Source organism: Lepisosteus oculatus, chromosome 8 (assembly GCF_040954835.1).
Source record: "Lepisosteus oculatus isolate fLepOcu1 chromosome 8, fLepOcu1.hap2, whole genome shotgun sequence".
In the NCBI taxonomy this organism is placed as follows: domain Eukaryota; kingdom Metazoa; phylum Chordata; class Actinopteri; order Semionotiformes; family Lepisosteidae; genus Lepisosteus; species Lepisosteus oculatus.
Genome location: NC_090703.1, coordinates 7,344,359 through 7,361,554, shown reverse-complemented (window position 1 = coordinate 7,361,554; position 17,196 = coordinate 7,344,359). Strand labels below are relative to the sequence as shown.

At 46.4% G+C, this 17,196-nt stretch overlaps 1 protein-coding gene across 1 annotated transcript in view; it reads right to left on the bottom strand.

The window, feature by feature from the left end:
- Positions 1–17,196, bottom strand: part of mnat1 (MNAT1 component of CDK activating kinase) — a 46,984-nt gene that overhangs the window by 2,202 nt on the left and 27,586 nt on the right. The gene's annotated exons all lie outside the window — the stretch shown is intronic.

The window sequence follows — 17,196 nt, the reverse complement described above, 5'->3', positions numbered from 1 at the left end:
AAGAGCTCAGTTGGAACAGAAAACACCAGGGTACTCCAGGACTATGAAACCCTTCCAGGGCATTCAGCAGAATCAGCCCAGCTGTGACATAGAAGTCGGTTTGAAAAGTACACTCAATACTGGACTGTTTTTTAATCATACTGTCACACCTGAGAGTGTGATAGTGGGAGGTGATGATAACACTCTTTACCGTGTACACGGTAGTATATAATCTGCAGCATCAGTACCTGTCAAACAGGTTTGGAAGCGTGCCAGACACCTGCAGCATGACAGCATCACTCAGTGATTTTATTGCACATACATCTCTGGTTAAGCAGTCTTGCACATTAGATTTTTGAAGAAGGACACTTTAATGCAGACTACTGCAGCTTGTAATGGATTCTATGTGCTCAGAAAAACAAAAACCTTGTATATCTAGTGTCTGTCTTGCTGCCTAAAATTAGATTCCTGTCTGATAGTAAATTTGATTGCCAAGGACACGTGGAGACTTGGAGCAGACATTAAGATAAAGAAGCCCTGCATATTCGGAGTGCTTCTCAACGAAGCCCACTCTGACAGGCTGCTGCAGAAAACGGTAAGTCTCAGTGTGATCAGCATCTTCAGCAAGAAGTAATTTGAAACCCCCTTCTCACCCCCATACCCATCGCGCGGCTCTCACGCTGTGCCGAGGGGCGGCTCTATTATAGTATTAGGTGCGTTTAATGTAAGTGCTCACAGATGTTCCTGACAGAGACCACAAGGTCTTCCACGTTGGAGATTTCCAAGATCACAACCTCTGTGTTTGCCTTTGCCTTGTGCTGCGGAGTTAAAAACATTAAACTGTCAGGCTCCCTTAGCCAGCCTCTCTGCCAAGACAGCCAGCATGGACCCGTGATCTGAAGGAGCCCGCAGGACTGTTTGTGTTGCCATTTTTAATTCTTCCTGCCCTTGGACACCCAGGAACATCAACTCATAATGGGCTGGAAAGCCTGCCTTTTGGAATCACTTCAGAAGTTAATCATAAAAGCATGGATTTTCCCGCTCTTGCCCCCCCCCCCAGTGTTCCTGCAGCAGCATCCTAAGAACGTGATCTTCATGCCATCTTTTTCAGAAATGCTGTTCTGAAGAATGAGTAATTGAGCGTCCATTAGCAGAACTGGCGAGACAGGAGGCGGACAGTAACCGTCAGTCTCTCACACCCCCTCTCCCCCAGTTTCCCCCTGTTAGAAAACCTCACAGGGACCAGGAAGTTAATGTGGGTGTGGGTTCTTTTGCTAAGGCACCATGTGGACTGAGAGAGGTCTTTTAGCTAATAGAGCACCTCAAATTAATTAACAATATTTTTCCTTTTTTAATTACTAGGCTCTGCAACTGGCTAAATATATTACTCTAAACAAATTACTTTACTTCCTTTTACTTCATTCTTCAGACATAGAACTAAACAGATTATCCTGTTGCTGAAGTGATGGAGGGAAAGAAAGAAACTCTCTACTAGTGGGTGCCCTGCACACACATCCTGCTATCTCAGTGCTAGTGCTAGTGTGTGTCCATTCACTGCTGGCCCTTGCTCCTGACACACTACGTCACAACACTAAGGCTAAGGCTGGCTGTGCTGTGTGTACTCCACAAAACAATGTTAGTCAGCTACGAGAAAAAAAAAAACTCCTGCACCACATTTCAAGGCTGCATAAAAGTTATTTTTTCAAATGAAAAGATTTTCTTACGTGATTCTACCCAATAAAATAAATCAGATTACTTTTAGGACTTAGTTCTCTAAGGCTGGAGCTACTATAGATATATATATCTTTGCATAACTAGTGTCTGAGGAGATGGTTTTCAGACCGAAGTAAATCTTTTCATAGTGGTTGGATTAAGCGCCAACGGATGAACCTTTTTGCAGAAAAAAAGTTAAAAATAAAACAATTTCTCGCAACACCAAACACATTGCGCTTTCAGGAACACATTACTAATCTGTTCTTTTAAATCCTCCCAAAAGCTCAGCAGACAGGTTTAAAGCCTCCGCGCGAGTCAGGGGCTTTGTGCTCTGTGTCCCAGCGCTTCAGGGAACTTCAAAGTCAAACAGGAAGCACATGGGGCCTCTGCAATCTTTCTCTTAAGTGGGAACTGTTTTCTTAGGTAACCCAAAACCTGCAGCAGTAATTCATCAGACGTCCTAGTGAATATGCATGAAGGAACGTTTGAGCTCAGGGCAGAGTCGCCAGGCCCTTCTGATGTTGATCCAGCAGGCCAGTCCTGCCTGCGTCCCCACACTCTGCCCTACGGAGACAGCCGGAGCTCTGCAGTGCACAGCCACGACACGTGGAAGTCTGAGAATGAAAAACGAATTTCCTAGAAATTAATTAACAACAAATGGCAAAGTTCCCCGGCGCTTTACTTTTAAGGAATATCTGCCCTGTGCGCTGAACCTCCAAACATCTCTTACTGCCGGGCCAAGAAAAGAAACAACATATTCTGGCTTTCAGTGGGGAATAGTGTTCAATGCATGCACTGTGTCAGTAACACCACGTTAACGGCGCGCTTTAAAGGCACATATATTTTCAATGGTCTGTCCATGCACACAGGCCATAGTTTCAAAAGCAAGGTAATGGCCCTGCTGGGAAGAAAACAAACCAACCTTTCATTCAGGCCCCTGGCTCACACATGAAGAGACATCGGAGACCTCTGGGTATAATTTGGCTATAAAAGGCTACATTTCTTGATTTCAAGACTGGTGGAATAGTGCAAAGAAATAAAAGACAATGTTAGAAATAGTTCTAGTATATTTATTTCTACAGCTTTAAAGAAACACAATGTTTGGGTACCTTATGAGACAGCATATGGCATCTTTCGTACGGGCCAGTGTTTTATTTCCCATCCGAAGAGGCTGCCTATTGATTATATTGTTTTTTTTTAAACAAACAGGCTATTTTGAGCACTGGTAAGACTGTCCTTCCGCTAATCTAATCCCCACGCAGCTCATGTGGTCATTCCTTCCAAGAAAACCGAGAGCTCTGTGTAACCTTAAACCAGCAGGTCTCGGAGGAACGAGATAGAGAGACAGACAGAGAGGATTTATTCGATGTGCGATAAAACCCCCACATGAACCACACACACCCCCAATGCAACAAAAAGCCCTCACCACACCAGCAAAAACCTACTAGCATCTAAAAAATGGGGAGAGCCCCTCCACTAAGACAGGAATTGTTCAAATCCCCCTCCCAAATACCTGTAGTCCCCAACACTGGGCTCAACCCCAAGCTCTGCAGTTACGGCATCCTTGTTGTCCATCCCCTCTAGCCTGGAGGGCTTCAGCACTGAGAAAAGCACTACGATCTGTCCCCCCCAAGAGTTTGGCTTTGGAACGGTTTGCCAGTGAACAGATGTTACAGTTTCTATTTATTCCTGGACACTCACTCAAAGGCAGAGCTACACTAGAATGGTGGTGGAGCAAACCCCACCCCACCCCCACCCCCCCCAGAACAAAGCACTGCTCTTTGCTACAGACCAGCATCCATGAAACCTAAAACATTTCAAATGGAACCATCTTTCGTCCCAGATCTCTCAGAGGCATTAGCTGCAACCCGATCTATGGTTTTTCAACACCGGTGTAATTGGGTAAAAACCTCATAGAGGCGAAGAAGTTACTGTGGGTGTGTGTCCCTTTGCTAAGGCAGGGAGCACCATGTGGATTGAGAGAGGACTCTTATTTAGCTTATAGCACCTCCAGATAATTAATAATAATACCCCCCTTTTAATTATTAGGCTCTGCACTTGACTAAATGTATAACTCCAAACAAGTTACTTAATCCCCTTTTGCTTCAATCCATGTAAAACTAAATTATTCAATAATTATTATAGATTATTCAAAGTGACTGTAGAGCAGCACGCTTTCATTGCACAATTTTGTGCATTGAACTGGAAGTTCCAATTTTTTTGTTACTCTTGGAGGAGAATGCAGCTTCAGCTAAGCCTGTGGTACAGCAGCTATCAGCTCTGTTTTTCTGGGCTCTTAAATAAGAGTATCATGAGCTGCTGGTTTCCTGGTCTGCAGAAATGACCGTGTTTTTCCACTCACTGAAATATGGTGCATATCTCTGGATAAATACCTGCTGAATGTCTCTCATTTTCTAATAATTGTCTTCAATTTCACTTCAGAACAAAAACCATTCCCTCCGCTCTGTCCCTGGAAAACATACAGAGGCCTTCAGTAATTTGAAGTGAAAAGATAACTGCTACAGCGTTCAGCATCGTTACAGCCCCAGAACGCAGGGCTTCTTTTTTATGAGCTTCATAAAGTTTCAACGTTTAAGGCTAAAACAGAAAATAAATACGAAAAAATGTCGTAGCGCACTGAATACAGGGTCTGCGATCATAGTTTATTTCGAGATGCTCAGCCAGAAAGCATCTTTCACCTGATCTTCTCCGGACGCCAAAGGCTACAGAAGCTAGCAGGCTGTCAGCACTTCAGTCTCTCGATCTCCGCCCACATGGCAAGGCATCAGGGAAACAGAGCAACGTCCCAGCATGCACCCCTCCAGGCTTTAAAAGGAATAACCTAGACCTGATTGACAGAAGCTGGTATCTTCCACTGGACTATGCTGGAGTTAGTTCAGAACTCCCTTAGCTTTGCTGCAAATCTAGGACAAACTGCAGATTAAGACGATCATTATTTGTACTGGAAATGCTACAGTACTGACGAACGTAAACGTTTAGGGTTTGAGCTGCACTTTGTGTTCAGCTCTTGGGTTTTCTTGGGTTTTTTGGTAACCCAGATCACCTCCGATGGGGGGTATTAAGGACATAATTACTGCACGGCTTCTTAAAAACACAAATATCACAGGAACAGCCAAAGACAATCTCTCACCTGTAAGAGTAAATAAGTAACGTACAAACCAAAACACAGAAAGCTTTTCTGTAGGCTCACAGATGGCCCTGCAGTAACATGTTTTTTCTACCCCATGTGTAACTCTAATGCACAAATAGGATTTGCAATCCAGGATCGTTTTTTTTTTTTCTAACGTGTGAAACGTTGCTTCGGTGTTCGGATTGTGCGATATGCTCTGCAAAGAAGAAAGAAAAAAAAAGAATATCAAAGGGCCTTCAAACGTCTCTTTCCCCCTGCTGAGAAGTACTTTCCTGTTTGAAAAAGCCATCAAATGAAAGTGTGTCAAATTGAGAGCCCTTTTACCGTGAGACAGAAGGGCTGGATGGAAGCCAGGAATGGCAGAGGAGGTGGGGGTCTGCCCTCTCCCACCCCCCACAAGCACACTGCTGATTAGGGCTGAACAAAGAGTCAAGTGGCAGCATGCTGCTGGAACCATTTGTCTTGATGGCGTGCAATCAGCCAGCGCGTTTCTGTCTGGTGGGGAAACGGCAGCCCACCTGAGATCCATACTGGAGCACTGTCACGGTTAAGGAAGTGAGGCGCTTAACAGGACCCCCCCCCTCCGTTTTCATACCCTCTTGCAAATAAGCCGACGCCGGGTCACGTTCGCCCCCTTTTCAGTGACTTTGCTTTGTCAAGCCAAAAACGTGAATTTGCTTTTCTGCTGCTTCACTATACTATGCACAAGAGCCCGCAGCTCAGAGGAACTGGAATCAGATCAGATCAAAGTGCCCTGCCATGGGAGTTTCAATTTCAGGGTACGGTAAGGTATGAAATTTAAAACACGTCTGCAAGTTTTTGTGGGCCCGACGTGCTCGGCCCAAACGTTTATTTTCCTCTCCCATGGGTTGCTCCACCAGTCTCGGCTTCACCCTGCTCTTCTCTTGAGTCATCACTCCACGCTTAGCTTTAGAAGAAGGGTGGCTGTAGATGGCAAATGGCTCTTTCTCAGAAATGAACTCCTTGTGTCCTGCAATCCGACCCATTCAAATGAGAGGTCATGTCGTTTTATGCAGAGAAGTGAGCAAACACCTGTGATCTCCCAACAACTGATCCCTCCAGTTCCTCAGCAAAAAAAAACACAAGATCTGGAGTGCTCTCATTAAGAAAATCACAGTGAAAGTGCCATTTACTGCAATGCAGACCCACGCTTACTTAATTTAAACCCGAGATTCCCACTGGGGTGATTATACGACCAGTTCAGAGCTGACCTGAAGACTCACCATTATTCTAAAACATACAAAGATTTTAATTTTTTAATTTCGTATTGGTGGAAACCCAAATGAGGTCCTGAAGGTCCACACCTTGTCAAACGGAAGTCTCTGGATTCATTCTGAGCAGACGTACGTGTGTGCAGGGTAAATGCAGAACCCCGGCTGTCCCCTGGGGACCCTGGAGAAACAGAGGGCAGTTTTCTTCCCTCTCTCTGGCTGCCTGTTCACACACCCCACCACCACCAGGGGGAGCCCCCCAGGTGCTCACAGCGCAGCTGCACTACAGGCCCCAACTGTGGGCTTCCAGCACGTCAGAGCCATCAGCGATGTTCATCAAGATGTCGGCCATGGAGAGGTTCATTAAAACAAAGAAGCAAACGGAAACATGTGGAGCTGTACCTGCTCACAGAACGCCCCCTTTGTTTACGAAGTGAACTTTATAGGCGCTGTCCTGTTCCAGGGGACCTCTGCGCCGGATGTCTTCCTTTTCCCCAGAAATCCCCTAGCATGTTACGGCCCTGGGAAACAGGGCCGCGGCGGGATTCTCGGATGAGCCGGACACCTGCCGGGTGATTTGTCATTGCAATGGGGTCAGTTCTCAGCTGTCACCCTCTAATCACCCCCTCACACACCACCACCTCCTTATCCGAAAACACCCCCAGCATTCCTCTTCCTTCTCGGGTTACAGTCCTCCCAGCCCATCAATCACTCGCCGCCTCTGGCCCATAGGCACTCTGGGACACATGTACAGCTCCCTAGCAGGGGCAGGACACTGATGCCCCCCCCCTCCAACAGAAACCAACTAAGCATTCCCTGTAACTGGTGGGGATTACAGACTGCAGAGGGGGCAGCCCAGTGGACGTCAGTCATTCACTTTTTGCTCCAGTCAAGTTTTCAAGTGCGACAGGGTCGAGTCACCAAGACCACAGAGATAAGATCACCTCAATTACTCTCATTGATTATTAGCCTGGCGCTTTTATCCAAAGCAACTGGCCGTTATGTGTACAGCACGGGCATTTACCAGAGCAACTGGGCCAAAGTGCACCACGCCAGCGTCCCAGCCTGACCTCTACCCAGCACTGCTGCTTCATACAACGAAGCAGCACAAAAAACAACCCTTCCCTACAAAGTTTACAAGCTTACAAACCTGAATGTCACTTCCCCCCAGCTTCTTAGGGAGACCACCATGCCTCCCAGCAAGGAAACACCAAGCACACGTGACAGACGTTGTAGAAGACCCGAGTCCTGAGAAACACAGCACACTGAGGTGTTGATCTCAGCAGAAACCCCGCATCATGAGGACTTGGTAAACCAGGAGACAAGGAAATGGGGACAGGTATGTGATAGAGAGGCAGACAGCCAAAGAGTACATTGAAAGCAAACGCCATTTTCTGTTTAAATTCAACCTTGATTGACCAGCTCCGGAAACGGAACAGCTCTAGATTAAAAAGTGCAAGAATGCAAGTTGAATGCAATGCAGCTACAAAACATAGCCCTGCGGGTTACTACACCTTCAGACTGGCACTGAGACCAAATGGTATCATACATGATGTCTGAGCTTATTTCAGCGTAGCTTCCTTGATCAGATTACAGCTAATGAGGTCAATGTTTTCCCGTAATGATATCATATTCTTCAGTGTTGCTACTGCACTTTGGAAACTTCCCAGCATTTAAATTTGCTAAATGATATAATCAATGATTCCTTGTTTTCAAAAGCTGTAATTTTTCCTGCTGGCGATGCATATGTGGCATGGACAAGGATCAACATCTGCACTACAGAACAGAAACACTGCTGCTTCTGTCAGACATAAAGACACTCTGCTCCAGTAACAACCTGATTTCCTTGTCACACAGGGCGTTAGCCTGACATCTCCATTAAACACAGTAAATAGGCCCTTCTCCACAGCAGAACGGACACCTTCCAAGCCCTGCAGAGGGTGCAACAGTACTTTAGTATCTACTGTGCACCTATTACACAGCTGGACACACCTGGGCAAAAGCAAACCTGCCACCAGTTTAAAGACAGACAGCAGCTTTAGATCCTTGCCTATAACTTCAGAGGAATTAAAAAAAATTAAGCTTCCTAAAATATTTTCTCAGATTTTACCATCCCATGTGGATGTGCAGTCAGGAACAGAAAGTACACACGTTTCATTCTTCAAGATCTGGATCCAGATGAATTTATTTAGGGTGTGAAAAGTTCACGGCGCCCTACAGTGAAGAGCTCGTAAATCACGTGCAGCTGCAGAACAACCTGCCGTCGTTCCCACTTAACAAGTCAGAGCACCTCTTAAAGTGTCTCAACAAATGAGGGGAGCTTATTTTTATTTTGTTGTCCTTAATAGCAGAAAATGAGCCGCTCCACAACTCCTAATCCTTTTATGTAGACCCGCGGGCATCAGAAAGGATAACAGAGGCCCAATCTCTCTCTTTTTTTTTTCCTGCAATCGGCATGAGGCAGCAATCCCACTCTTGCGTTTAAACAGACAAGACCGGTCAAAGCAGGAGGCTCCATCAACACAATACCTGATAATTACCTCCAGTTCAGGATTAGCACTGGCAGTCAGTGTCTCAGCATGAAGCCCCTCAGAGCTCACCAGGAAGGCACAGTGCTTCAATCTCCTCCTCTGTTTGCTGGCAACTCGCACATATAAACTGTAAGCAGTTTTAATTTTAATGGGCTCTTTCTTGGCTAGAATTTCCCACCAAGATCTGAATTTCTGGCTGTTTATGATGTAAAGGTGGATCTCTAGCTATTTTTTTCCCCAAGAGATCATGAAAAGAAAGATGCCTGGCCCAGCTGACACAGAATGAATCTCGTGTGCTGTGTGCAACAGTTCTGACCTTTATCAGCTCCTGCATTCACTTTAGTGTTACAGGTCCATTGTGCAGAGGCAGCAGGTCCATTACGATTACAGTCACCCACTGTGACAAGTGAATGGTTTCATTTGCAATGAATTAGACCAGCGTATTTAAATAAGTGTGGTCATCGCACGTGGGCCAGTTTTTTTTTTTGTTGTTGTATCTGCTTGGCAGGGAGTTAACAATCAAGCTCAGGCACAGGCAGTGTGGTGAGTCATTCCTGAGAAACCTAAAATCACAACAAAAACCATCCTTTTTTCCATTTTCTTTTTTGCTGAACTGCCTGTGGCCTTCCACAGAAATACACAAGGGTTGTGAAATGTTCTCCTACAGCGCTGCAGAAAACAATATTTGGCACTTCTGTTTTTTTCTGAATGAGGACATCCCTGGAAATGGATCAGCCAATAAAGGCTCGAGGAGAAACACGTCACTTACAGCCCTGCTGGTTTATTAATTGACGTTTCTCATCCCTGGACCTCACAGGCTGAAGACTGGCCAGCTGGGAAAGAGCTGAACTTTCTCTGGGAACAAGAGTTTGTATCTTTCCAAACGTTGATGTAGTTTATCTTCACAGACAAAGATCACATCAGGACCATGGTGCTTATCAGTGACATTTGGAAAATGCTGGAGTATTGTCGCTAGGCAAAACAAAAAGAAATTTCAGTAAAAAAAAATAACTGGACATTGTTCAGACATGCTCATTCCGGTTTCCAATTAATGAGGCAAACTTTTGAAGACAAAGTTGAAAACAAAGCCCACATGAAACAGAAAGACACACAGAGGAAGCAAGGCATGAATACCTAAAACACTGTTGGAGGGCTTCCAAGCCATGACTGAGATCTCCCTCTCAAGGAGCAATATTCATTCTTTTCAAATAAAATAGCTGAACTGATTGTACTTATCTATGGCAATGAAATTCCCTGAGCTATGTGTGATTTGCAAGGCAAATGTCTTCTCAGAACTACAGCAATTTACGTTCCTTCTTTCACGCAAATCTTAATCCATCACTGGAGTGCAGAAAGAGCTCACGCAGAATAAACAGAAGTACTTTTAACTAACTAAAGTTAAAAGTAAATGCCAGTTCGGCCAGAAAACCTGAGATCTTAAATTCAACTCACTGAAGTAACTGCAAAGATGTCGGCCGACTCCTTGGCCTCGTGGTTAAGAGGGATCTTTTTGTGTCCCTATCGAATCCATGTTTAACCCATCATACCAGTCGGGATACCGAAGGAGGGAACTCTTCAGTGCAGCTCAGCTATGCGACTGGAGGGTAAAAACTGGCGTCCAAACCACTGCCAGTTTTCGGAGAAGCAAACGACTCCACGATTCACAGCAAGATGGCAATGCATGCTGCTTGTCATCCGTAGGACCCAGTTGGAAGAATGGTGCTGGGGAACTCCGAAAAAGAAATCAATTCCAGTTACAAGGGAATGTCTTAGGGATTACTTTTTTTTTTTAAAGTAAGGAGCAGTGACAGGAAAATAATTTGAAAGAGTCATCAACTGGAGCGATTGAGGGAGTGTGTGTATAGTTGCTATGCAAAGTAACCTAGTAGCTCATAAAAGTACTTTACCCCCAACTTCTTACCGATTTGCCAAACGCAATCCCTGTTACAGTAATTGATTATTTTTTCAAGGCAACTTTCTGCAACACTGAAATTCATGCCATAACAGGTCCTGTTCGAGCGAGTGCAAATCAAATAAGCAAACTGTAAGGAATGCAGTCGTTACCTTAAAGGTTTAAATCAATTTGGCGGCCCTGATTGCAGACCCGTACAGTTTGCGTATTCCTCTTCCAGCAGGTCGAAATGATTATTCTTACACTCCAATTACTACCTTATCTCAGTGCTTAGGAACATGAAAAAGGTCCAATCAGAATATATTTCTTTTTCCTATGCCCCTCAGGGGCCTGAGAAACTTGAAACGCTCAATGCCAGCCCCCATGTCTTCATTCCCTGCACCCTGCTCCCCTGGGTCAGACACACTGGCCTCCGGCTGTGGCTACAGTCACACAGCTGACCCCTGGCAGTCCTCTTTCCAGTAGCCCATGAAATGTATTCGTTCTGGGCCAGTATCAGAGTGCCGGGGATTTATAGAAAACGTATTTCAGGCTTCTTGAAATGCTCCTCCAGGTCTCCCAGGAGCTGCTGCTAACCCAGCAAGCATCTCACATGCTCCATTAGAGAGCTGAGCAGGCTCACTGGTATCATATGGAAAAAGACATAGTTGCGCCTCAACCAAGAGATTTATAGCTACCTCTCTGAAAAAAAAGAAGAAAAAGCAGAGCAGAAAAAATATAAGCAAATTATAGACTCCACTCTAATAAAACAAGAACACCTACATACATTTTGAACATATCCTAAATGACTTCATGCATGCACTCCATTAACAGGGCTGCCAATGCACACATTATAGTGGGAGAGAGTAGGTCAGTCCCCACTGTGCCTCCCTGTTTTTGCAGGGGTGTCAGTCAACACTGCTGTCAGAAGGGCTCTTTAAACTAACCAACAGACATTCCTCTCCTAAAAAACGCTGCCAAAAGACATTTCTCTCCGAAAAATTCAAAGATGGTCATCTGCATAAAATCATCAAATCTCAACCAAAAAAAGACCAATGCTGCAATTCAGGTCTCGACTGTGCTGTGGGACAGGAAATGCTTCGCTTCGATGAGAAACGTGTGCCTGGAGTGGAGTGGGGAGACCTGTTGGATCAAGACCAAGCTAGCGCGCACTTCAAGGGCAGGTCTGAAAGCTGGGGACAGTATGAAAAGGCAGAGATGCCGTGGAAAACAATCACAAATTGCCTGCCTCTACCCACTTGCACGAGAATATGAAAATGTAATAATGCATTTAAAAGACCCACAACCCACAGGTGGGGGGCCTGTTCACAGACGCATGCCCTGCACTGGGTCCTGCCTGGAACCTCAGTCTGCCTCTGTTGCGCTGCCCTTCCATTAATCACACCTGCACTTGTTTAGCCCCCACGTCTGCCATGAAAAGCCCTGCTGTCCATCCACACCTTGCCAGTATCCTTGGCCTTGGGCTTGGGCAAGAGCCAGGCAGACAGTCTTTCATTATGCCCTACAGCTGCCTCAGCTGTTCTCAGTCGCAAAGCATGTCAGACTTGCTCACGCTGGGTTCATTAGGCGTGGGCGAGATGCTGTGCCGTGTATTTGTACAAACACACCAGCTACTGCATTTAAGACCCATGCAGGGGCCACGAACTCGCCGCCCAGTCAGGAAGAACTGCCCCCATTCCATTTCAAACATCAGCAAAAACATCTGCTCTCTCAAACAAAAAAAAACAGAGGGGTATTAGAGAGCGGGGCATGCTGTTTACAATTGGATTCCTGCCCCACCACTCTTCTGACCGTTGTGGGAAGAATGGACTGCAGAACTACATTTAGGAAAGCATGCTCATTTCAATATGGCCGTGCTCCGTGTGAGGAACCCTCCTGACAACTGCATGCCACCACAGCACTGAGTCTCTTCTGAGTGAGGGACCATTCCGCAGCAGTCTGCCAAACATAGCTCTCACACAAGCGCCTCTTGGGAAACAGAGGTCACCATGACTACACAAACAGCGAGCCGTTAAACACAATTATAAGCTACACACACACACGCACAACAGTGCAGCGCAAGAGCTGAATAATGCACCACTAGGGAAAAAGAAGCCACATTTACAATGCATCCGCAGAACAAAAAAAAATGTGCACGCACACCTGCTGCACGCTTGTCAGCGAGTCCAAGAAGGCGATTCACTTCCACACAGAGAGAGGAGAAAAGGGGGCCATCAATACATTAATCACAGTCCCATTACTTCCTGACATCCCGCCAAGAGGCGCCCATTACCTCACCCAGAGCATGCTCCTTGCTAAAGCCCAGTCCTGACGCATCTCAGAAGAATGATGCCTCAAGACAAATTGCCTGCTGGCCTTTTTAAGCTGTAAACGTCCATCTTATCAGAGCCAAAAGCACAATTGTGTAACCTTTACTCCAGTGGCTCCGTCCACTTAATACAAGCTTATTCTGCATTACATTGACATCGTTTCCCCACAATTGACAGGTACTTCACATCAGATACCTTGCATACCATGTACATTCCCATCTGTCTGTTTTGTTTGAATCTTTTTGTTTTCTTATTTCAAATGCAGAGATTTGTGTTGTCAAAAACTGATTTTTATGGGCAGGCAGACAGGGTTTCCACCGCAGAACTGGGAAAGGACCCTCTAGTTCAGCAAGCCCCACATCAGTGTTGGCACAGATGTTCACAAGGATGCTAAGGATCTTTAAAATATACACCTTTACATCCTGCACACCAGGCCTACAAGCCTACAAATATGAAGACAATCCTCCTAGCAATGCACGGACCTGGTTATACATTTATTCATTTAACCAAAATTAAATGAGGATTAATCATAAAATGAAAGATCAAAAATGAAAACCTTTCACTCACTACTTGAAAAACCCGAAGCTCAGAAAAATAACAAGATCTGTAAGACATGGCTAAAACTGCAGCAGGTAAGTCACACAGCCTGTCTCAGCCTAAACACGAATTACAACATGTGAATAGTGACAAGCTGAACCCAAAGAACTGCTCTTCAAAACTCCTAAAAGAAAAGGAAGCACTAAGGATTTCTTCCTTAGTGCTTCCTATTCTTTTCAGCATTCCTCACTGGAAGATCCTTTGCTACAAAAACACCTTTTTAAGGTAAACAAAGAAAGAAGGGAAAAAAAATCACATAATTGCATTTCCTCTTCTGCCTCCTCCTGCTCCCCCGAGTCCAGCACTAGACTAAACACCACGCTCAGCTGCCCTGCGTCTGATTGGTGATGAAAGACGAATGCTTGACAACTGCTTCGAACAAAAACCTCACTTTTTCCACCAATTAGAAAAAAAATGGTCCAAAATATTATCCAGATTGGCATGTAGCGTTGAGCAATTCCTGTCAGTTAGATGAAATAATTTCGGAGCGCCATGCCAACAAAAACAACTGCTCTTTCTTGCTTTCATTGTCAGCACTTGAGGTTTATGTAAAATTTCATCTGCTGCCAATTTTTTTTTCCCCCACCTCGCTCTTCATCCTCCCCTCTCCGAGAAAATGGCCGCTTGGAAGGATGTCTTGGCGACACTTCCAGCTCCGGTGGCCACAGGTCTGCTTAAATGTCCACAGGGCCTGGGACAGCGCAGGCTCGGGGGTCCTGCCGAGTCGAGAGGAGAAGGCTGATGGGGTACTTTGTGCTGTTCTTGTTTTTCTGTTCTCAGTGCGAACCCCTATTGCTTCTCAGTGTAGAGTCAGACAGCTGTCTCTAATAAAAGGCACTTGGCAATATTTATTCAGGTACAGAGACGGAGCCGGGACCCCTCCCCCGGTCAGGGCCTGCGGTTTGAGGGCAGGGTAGGCGGGGGGGGGTCGGAGTGCAGGGATTACACTTTAATCAGAAACAAGTCTCTCCGCTGACAGCGCCGGCCTGCCTGCAGTTTGCAGGCTCTCTCCCAGGCCCTGAGGACGGCGCAGGCCAGACCGGCCGCTGGCCAGTTAAAGAGCAGCCTGCCGAGGTGCCCCGCGGGCTCTCCTCCAGGAATCACTGCCCCCCTTTCATGTCCGTGTGAGAAGGTACACTGACTAAGACAGACGGCCCTCTTCTTGGAAAAAAAAAAGAAGAAATAAATAACTTGTCGGGTCTGCGGTTCAACAGCAACGCGCTTTTTCATCTTGTGGGTCATCGTTGTTGTTGTTCAACCTCCCCCCCCTACACACACACACATCAGACACACTGCTTGTCACACAGGGGTTACATTCTCCGCAAGACCGCTGGGGAAGCAGGGGTGGGGTCTTCCAAAAATGAAGTTTTAGCCGAGTTGAGCACGTCTCAATTTGGAGCAGACAGGCCGGCCGTCCACAAGAGCCGACGCGCGAACGAACTCGCTCTTTCTGAACGGCGAAGTGCCCGCGCTTCACAAAACTCAAGGCTGGCTAAGAAGAAGGAAATAAAAGTCATTTAGCACGGGGTGCAATCCGAGAGGGGGTTTCGAAGTGATGAGCTCCTGCTGCTCGTTACAGAGCTCTGCCGCGGCGGCCCGTGAGACACGAGCAGGGCTGTGAAGATTCAGGGGCTGGTCCACGCCCACCAGCTGAGCCCCTCCAGCGCACAGCACAACTGTCAGCAGTCACCCGAGCACCAGTCCTCTGAAGACCTCAGCCCAGACAAAGGCTCTTACGAAGCAGTGGCCCCGATTCCTTTCAAGACACAGAGACGTCTTGTTGACGGTCAAGTTGCACACACTTTACTTTGGGCCAGTCACACTGAGGCATTAGCTTCTTTTTGCAAATCCCACTGTCCTTACTAGCATTTCACAGACACCCTGTAAAGACCATTTCCTTTATTTATTTTACTTACCTGGACCACACTTCAGCCGTGCCACACATGCTTCTCAAGCTAATGCACGGTTCTAAAGGCTCGTCACGAAAACGAAGTGGGCTGTGGAGGAGGGTGGGGGTGGTCCCTGTCAAACTGTCCCAGTTCTGCTTTCATTATCATTCCAGATGAACAAAACTCAGAAATTCTCTCAGCACTGATATAAACGATTGGAATCTCCTCCCTTTTTTTTACTCTCTCAATTCATCCTGGCTGAGGAAGGAATGCTGCTGGAGCGATGCTTTCGGCGTTACTCCAAGGTGGTCTTGATTTTTTTTTTTGGTCCATAAAACTGTTTACTGCTCTATTTCTGCCCTATAGGACAAACCAGTTCGGTTGGTTCAGTAAAACTGAACTCTCCCCCACTGAGGCCCTAAGCACGAAATTCTGTTGGCTCCCTAAACCAGAACAGAGTGCCTCAGGCAAGTCCAGAGGAGCTAAAAATTGACCTGGTAAAAACAAATGGTATGTTGAGTTTCCATGGCAATACAGTGCAGCTCTGGAGGCGAGCCGGGCTGCGGCTGCGTGACGCAATTACATTTAACAACTGCCTCATAAACCCGAGATATTGCTATGTGATGATTCCAGCTCCACGATAACCATTTCAGTTTTTGACACAGTGGGAGCGCAGTGATCAAAGAGGAAGCAGCTTCCAAAAACCCATCCAAACCGCTGAAGGAACGGCTCGGAAGACAAGGGGTGGGGAGGAAGACGAATTGTTAACACCGCCCCCAGCAGACGGGCCGGGCCTGGATCCCCAGACTGGACCGGACCGGACCGGACCGCGGGGCTGGGAGCGCCCGTCCTCTCTCGCCGCTCTCGCTCAGACACGCACACTGCGCTTGCCATCTCCAGTCACCCCACCACAGGCAGGCCCGGCGCTCCGAGCTGACCGGTGCTCCGTGGGCCGGCTGGCATCAGCGGGGGTGGAGGAGGGGAGGGGGGGGGTGCATCCCACCTCTTAAACCCGGCCCGAGCGACGGCAGCGGGGAAGTTAAAAGGAAGCAACTTCTGTTTCATCCGCTTCACGGTAACAACACTCCAGATCAGGGGGGTCAAACTCTATGGCTGGAGGGCCCGGTGTCATCTGGGCTTAGCTCCAGCCTGAGCAGTCAATTAAACAATTAACGTAACTATTTTCTTAGGCATACATGGGTTTCTTTCTTAAGGTCACTGCTGTCGATTCCTCGAAACATTTACTTCATTAAAGGTGCTGGTATCTATAAGTCTCCAGAGCCTGGTTACAAGTGTTAAAGCCATGCAGACAATGATATAATTACTAAACTAAGTATAACTAAAGACTGAGGTAGAACAAAAACTAGAACATGCCAGGCCCTACAGCATCTCCAGAAGTTTGAAACCCGTGCTCTAGTTGAATGTGGTTCTGACTTATCCTTTGTCTTCAATGCACTGACCAGAAAAAATGGTGAAAATTGAAAAAAAAAAAATGTTCCAATCATTTTGGAAGCTAATCCAGATTTCGGATTATTGTGTGCTATATGGTACAGAAGACAGAAATTTGAAATAAATAAAAGTGTTATTCTGGACTTATGGGGGTGGGGTTGCTTTACCCGTGCCAATGTAAAAGACTGTTCTATTATTAAACCACAACCCTCTTTTCATCTTTCAAATGCATCACTCTGACATGCACCAGATGTACTTGAATGGTTAATCATCTTGTTTTAATGAGCTCCAGCGCCAAGGTTCTCCCTTCAAGACCGAATCAGCTACTCGGGGGGACAGAAGGACAAGCCGCCGTGAGTTCAACCAGCCCCAAAGAAAGAGGGCGGTGACCCGCTCCTGTCGGAGGCAGGGCCGCGGAAGCAGAGGGGCAATGC